A 7,035-nucleotide genomic window follows, 5' to 3' on the forward strand; every position below is an offset into this window, starting at 1 on the left:
ACCCCTGACCTCAAGTTAATCACATCAATGCCATTCGGAGATCACCTCACTGCCTCTCATTTGCCTTACCCAGATGCACTGTCACCCAGCACCAGCTTCAACTCTAAGCACTTTTCTCACGATGCAATTCAAGACGACATTCACGGAACACTGGCCCCGAGACATCCACCACGACAGCGACAGACCACAGCGCACCCCATGGCCAGACCGGGGCACGGCCCTCCCTCGGCCCGCGGGGCAGCGGGAGCAGATGAGCAGCCACCTGAATAGTCAGTCAGCGATTTAAAAATCAATCTCTCTTTGAAACAGTGGAAGCCCGTCAAGGCTTGCATCAAACCTTACTGTTCTGCTTCACGTGACAGCCGCAGGATTTCCGTGGCCTGTGCTCTGAAGCCAACAGAGCATTGGTCTGAAGCGGGGGGGGAGGGGGGGGTAAAATGGGACAGAGGCTGAGAAATAGTCCTGGAAGCGCGTCTGTTACGGAACAGTAAAATCCCGTCACGTCCAAGATGTGTCCGAGTCTCACAGTCAGATCCGCACCGCCAAAGATGGCCACGGCAACGGCGGCAGGAGGAGTCGGCTCAGCAAGTGGTAGCTGCGAGAAGAGCTCGCTCGCTTCGCTCGATGGCAGACACGACCACCTCCTGTGAAACGGCATGTCCCTCTTCGCTTTCAGCCCACCTGCACGCGAGGGAAATAAGCCAACGCGCTGACGACGCACCGGGGGCCTGGGCTGGAATCACGGCATCGCTGCCTACGAGCTACCATGGAACTGGACAAACAAGGTTGACAAAGGTATGATCTCAAGCGGAGGCAAGCGCTGCTGCTCGCAGCCTCTCTGTGGCTGCCACAGGTGGCGCACCAATACATCGAGAGGTTGGGGTTGAGTTGGTTGGTTTTTTTTCATAAAGATAAAAATTGCCAAAAAAACCCACCCCTTTCTATAAACAGATACAGCCAATAAATTCTAATCGACTTCTGCACAAAGCATTAACGTGGAATCAGAGGGGAAGCGCATCGCAATCTGATTGACAGGGCGAAGCTGCATTAACATATCTGTTCCACTCATCTTCCCTTCGTTAGCACCAGTGTAGCAAAGGGCTCGTCACCGGGGGTGCGCTGTGTGGGAGAACCGGTCTGTCGGGAAACGGCAAGGCTCCGCAGCGGGGCCCAGCAACCAGCAGACGAGGCACATTTTCCCATTGCAAGGAGCGACCACAAGAAAGAGAAGCGCCTCGGTGAGGTGTTGGGCACGAGCGAGAGCTGCCTGCTGATACCAAAAGGAACCGAACGAGAGCGTCACGGGAGGAGCTGCAAGTTTACACATACTCTTGAGCAATGCTTTATACACGTCAAGCCATGGAACTTTAAAAAGGCCTCAAAGACACTTTTGTAACGAACAAGTGCACAATCTCGGTGGATGTTGAAGCTGGCACGTCTAGTCTTCATCGCGGTGCTATGCTGTTTTTATTGCCACTAGATGGGGGGAGGTGCCCGGCCTCCCCCCGTTTGCGCGTGCAAACGATGATTTCCTATGGGAAAGGCATTCACAGAAACGGCTGGAGGGGGTTACTTTGTGAAAAGCAGAAACTGAAGTTAGCTTTAGTTTAAGGAGAAAAAAAAAGAGGGAAAAAAAAAAAAAAAAAAGGCGCGAGCGTGCGCGCGCGCGTTCCCAGAACGAGGATAGGGTCTACCAGACACAGTAGGGCGAAACGTTTCAAATTAAACACCGCAACTTGGGGGGCTGCCACACCTTTTGGTATTCAGATTGCTGGAAAACTGCATTCCAGGCTTTAAAAGAGAATGGGTTCTTGGTAATTGGGCTTGGAAAGACGATGGCGTTCCCAAAAACGAAGGCAAGCGGCTCCTGCGAATCCCCTTCTGCGACGCCTACTGGAAACGCTGGCTTCGGCTCTCCGCGCCCGCCGCTGCCCGGCATCGCCGGCAGGGCAGGGCAGGGCGGTGGCCTCGCAGGGAGGGGGACAGCGGTGGGCAGCGAAGGCTGTTACTGTCCCGGGCAGCCCGCGGCAAGAGCCAGGAAGGAAACGCTTTTCATGTTCACACATGAAGCGTAAATGAATTATCCCCCTGGGAAAACAGAATTAAAAGAGGGAGCATCCTTTTTGGTACCGGCAAGGGGTCCGTGAGGGTGGCCGTGCGAGCCCCCTGCTTCTGGACCTCCACGAAGAGTCGCCACCGCAGGAGTAGAAGCCCCTTTGGCAGTAACTGAAGCCTCGTAACCGATTGCTGGAAGAACAGGCAGCGGTGAGATCGCACCCTTTATCTGGATGTGCAAAATCCTGTTTTCACCATCTCTTTGTGCTTTGGGGTCTTTAACATGGGAATTATTTCAAGCTCCTAATTGGATTTTTAGCTGGGTAAGAGATAGTACCGATTAGTGACATTTACTGATAAGATTCAGTAGCTAAAGTGAAAGGATTAAATAAGGACCAAATTAAGCAGCAGCAAGTAATTTAGCCCACGGATTTTTAGGGGCTCTGAGCAACTGTCTGTTTTCTTTTTAATTTCCCTGGTAAGTGGCTTTGGTTGTTGGGTTTTTTTTTTTTTTCTGTGTACCTTCTTTTAATTAAAAAGAATTCAACAACAGCGGCACTATGAGGCCTCTGGGCACTACAGGAAGAAATATTAATTCCTCCAAGACCAGATCTGCAGTTTTGCAGCAAAGGTTAAAAGGTGGCAGCCCTGAAATTAGGGAGAAAAAACAAAAAACCAAACAAAAAAACAAACTAAAAATAAAAAAGGTTAGCCTGAATTGCAAACAGGCTGGAGTAGAGAAAAGGCTTTCTAGAAACGGCTCGAGTTTTGCTTTGTGTTCTGCTTTTCTGTTTCGCAATCAAGGCACACGTGAGCAGCCAGTCTGGTAGTAAAGACAGATTAAAGTAAAACAGGTTTTACTGTTTAGCTCAATTCAATTAAACACAATTGTACATAAAATGTTAATCATATGAGATTAACATATTTAAGTATAACGCGGAGGGGTGTATACATAGCTATTCTGGACGAGCACTTGCCTACCGACACAACCCCTCCTCTACTTTTTTATTTTTCCAGGCTCCATCTGACCTAAAGCCCCAGTTGCGTTCTCAGTCTCCACGTCTGGCGCTCCCCCCGCTTAGCCAGGAGCCGGGCGGCCGGTCCGTGCCCCGGGCCGCGCGGGGAGGCAGGGTTTATTTTTAAACGGTATTATATGCAGTCGAGTGTTGAAAATGTTGAAACAGTCCAATTTGTTTTCACTCTGTATTAGTTTTAGTTTCAGGCATAGCCGATCCCCATTCAGGTGCTATCAGATGACCAGTTACTGCTTAGTTAACTAGATGTAAAGTTTTACATATATATTAATGTCAATAGTTTTATTACAAGTTGTGTAAAATGGACTCTCTAGTTTAAAAAAAAGAAAAAAAAGAAAAAAAACAAAGAAGAAAAAAAAAAAATTAGGTCTCTCCTGAAATTGACTTTAGAGCATGGAAAATGATTTTACTGGATTCTGTTCAACTGTAATCGAAGAAAAAAATATGTATGTTGTAGAAAAAGTTGCAGAATTAAAAAAGATCTGCTTTTAATTTATTCTTTTTGTATTAAGAATTTGTATAGTTACCTTTACATTTTGCAAAACGGTGTTGTCAACACTTCCTTATTAAAGCATTTTCAAAATGAAACCTTGCCGTGGTCTTTCCAGGAGGGCACAGCGCGGGGGAGTCCTTACCCCGGCGACCTCCGCGCGTCCCTCGGCCCAGATGTGCGCGCAGCTGGCCGGGGCTTCCGAGGCCCTGACCGCAGGAAACGCGGGGCATCGGCCCCAAAAAGCCCATCCGTCCTGCAGGGAACCCCTCGCGCTCGGCAGAGCCCTGCTCGCCCCGTCGCGTGTTCCCTCGAGCTCTGGCCTCGGCGGCTCCGGAGGCGTCTCGGGCAGCGAGGAGCCGCCTGACTGATGTCCCACCACTGCGAACGGTCACAGAACAGCGCTTCCTTCTGCCGCAGGGAACGAGGAACAGCCAGCGCTCTCGGGGCCCAGCGCAGTTGCTTCCTGCTCTTTCCCTTTATTCCCACTGGCCAGGGAGCTCCTTTCCACCCGAGCGTCTCTCGCATCATCCACCCCATCCCCACCCCCCCCCCCACGCCACACAGAGCCACCGGTGGCACCACCCCAGAGCCAGGAGGCCACCCCGGCCCCCACCAGCATGGCTGCGCGGGGACAATGTCGCGTAGTGAAGCCCCAAAAGGGACAACCCGGCCGCGATGACACTTCTCGGGCATCCCCCCAGCTCTGGGCCTTGGGCTCCGGTCTATCGGCAGTGGCTCCGACACTGCCACAGGCCCATCTCCCGGGGGTGTAACGCACCAGGAGGGACTTTCACAACCGCCTGCTCCAGATTCGACACCGACACCCTTGCGCCAGCCCTCCTGGAGGGCACCACGCCCCGTGCTCATCCCCCGGGTCCGAAAGTCGGGGTGCTCCCTGCCCCCCACACACACACCCCCCCCAAGAAGTGACACCACTTCCATCTGAACTCGGTTCATCCTTTGGGCAACCTTTGGCTCTGCAATTACACAGCAGCTGGCAGGAGAGGAGCCCAGTTCCTCAATCAAAACAAACTGGTCCCACATCCACCTTCCCAAAGAGCCTTTCCAGCAGTACAGACAAAGAATTAAAGGCATTTAATTTCCATCGGGCACGAAAACCCCGAAGCAAGGCAGGTATCACGTACTTTGAGAGCACCACCTCGCACAGCCCCTTCCACCGCGGGGCTAGGGAAGGGGTCAGGGGCTGCCACAAACAACCAGGGGCACTGAAGTCCCCCCCAAATCGCTATGATGAATGCATGACTTCATCCTAAGGCTACAAGCCTTTGGGTTCAGCGGAGTTATTTCCGCCTAATGCAAGAATTATCAGCAATAAACATCTGGAGAAGCCCTGAGGGAAAAGTCTAAATCGCTAAACTGAAACATACCCTCCCCACAAAAACTGTCAAGCAGTGCGACAGCTGCGCCACACCCACTCGTCCCTAAACCAGATTCGGGTGGGTTTTGGATTTTTTTTGGCTAAAAGGCATTATTAACTATTTGATCATGGTCTGGTAGCTGTAATTTGGGGCCATCCAGCTGCAAAGAGCCTCCAACCGATGATGAAAAGCAGCTGCCGTAACAGGGTCCCCCCCGCTTTCGGTCCCCCGAAGGGCCGAAGCTGGCTCTCACGTGCTGGACAGCTGGAAACTCTTACACAGATATGCCGTGAGAAAGTCCTTTTCAGTTCCTCGGTTCCCCGTGCAGCACCATTCCACGAATTGCAAGGGGATAAAGTTCTTCCGTCATGGGATTCACTCGAGCAAGGCGGCTGTATTTCAGGGGCTGTCAGCAAGGAGGCACATTGCTTAAATTACATTCCTTAAAACCCGACCAGACTAAAACATTCCAACCCCAAATTCACGTCCCTCCAGGAGGCGCATCCCCACTCAAACCGGTGCTCAGGGTATCATTAAAACTCTCCGCAATAATCAGCTCTCAAGTGGGAGGGAAAAATCTATCCAATACTATCACAGACGCCCTAAGGAACCCAGTCCCCTCTGCAGCAGACGTTACGATGCTCTCCTTAAACCAACAGCTGGCTACCCACTTGCTGCACTTTCCAGGGAAACTACAGCTCTTCTAAACGAGGGACAATATTGTCCCTCAATCATTTGAAGAGTTCAGAACTAAGGTCAGGATGAAGATTTAGAAACAGCTCAGGAAATCCTCTGGGTGGGGAGAGGGATAAGGTTGTGGTGTTATAAACGTTTCCTGTTGTAATAATGCCTCCGAAGAACATCCATACAGAGCACTGCAAAAAAATCACCAGACGCCACCGTTAAAAGAAACTCCTCCATGCTCATGACATCTGCCTGGCTTCTCCCCACAAACTCCCATCTGTTCCCCAAAGGCCCCTCCCCAAGTGCCGGATAGGTCTCATCAGCCTCATTTTTATTACTTCTGAACTCTTTCGGTTCTTGACACTTCCTCTGGGGTCAGACACTCCAGACTGAAGAAATCCTGTGTCCAAGGAGGCACTTCAGAACCCGGAGAGTCTCCAGAAGAACGTGAAATTCCCCAAGATACTCCTTCAAACTCACTGCCAGCACGAATCCCCCAGCATCGTGGCTCACTGTGCCACGGGACACCAGACACCCCCGGATGGGTAACTCCTCCAGAAGAGGGCACCGGTTCCTGCTCCACGCTCCCAGCCGAGCTGAGGACTGGGACAAACCCATACACCCAAATATTGCCCCGTTTCTTCGGGCAGCGGCTCTGCCCACACTGTACCCAGCCTACGGCTGCGGCACCTCCCCGCTCACAAGCCCACAGCTCACAACTGCCAGACGTATCAGACCTGCTGCCTCACAGGAGCGGGGAGGGGACACCACGCTCCAACACCTGCCCGAATCCAGCCCCCGGCACCAGGACCAGACCCCCACTCTCCACTGCCCGCACGGCAGAGGCTCCTCCAGAGGCAGGGCAGCGCGCTCCGCACCGGCGCTCTGCAGGGCCGGACGCGCGCGCGGCCTGGATTCTCCCGACGGCGGGTGGTGGCAGTTACGAGCAGTCACTGCGCTGATCCGCGGCTTGTCTGGAGCTCCGCTGCAGTCCCAGGAAGGCCTCCTTCAGAGAGGGACCCGTTAACACTGCTGCAGAGGTACCGCTGCTTTTGTAGTTTAAAAAAAAACGCATTATTTCAGCCTAAGACTTTCAACCTGCACCACTAACAAAGCGGCTCCAATATCTCACTGTTTATGCAGAACCAGACACCATCGCTTCTGTGAGTTTCTTCGCCATGCCCAGTCAAGATGCACAACGGTAAAGACTTGTGGCTGCTAGAGATACTGTTTGTGGTCATGGGAGGTCCTAATTATTTTCTCTGCAATGCCCAGCAGACTGAAATATTCTCCAGATGTATCAAAATGGGATTTGAAAGCCTCAAGAGCCGTAAGATTACTTCCCCCAAGCCCAGAAGGTTTATATTAAAAATGTCATTACCAAAAAAAA

The sequence above is a fragment of the Leptosomus discolor genome, chromosome 1 (assembly GCF_034619465.1).
Source record: "Leptosomus discolor isolate bLepDis1 chromosome 1, bLepDis1.hap2, whole genome shotgun sequence".
In the NCBI taxonomy this organism is placed as follows: Eukaryota; Metazoa; Chordata; class Aves; order Leptosomiformes; family Leptosomidae; genus Leptosomus; species Leptosomus discolor.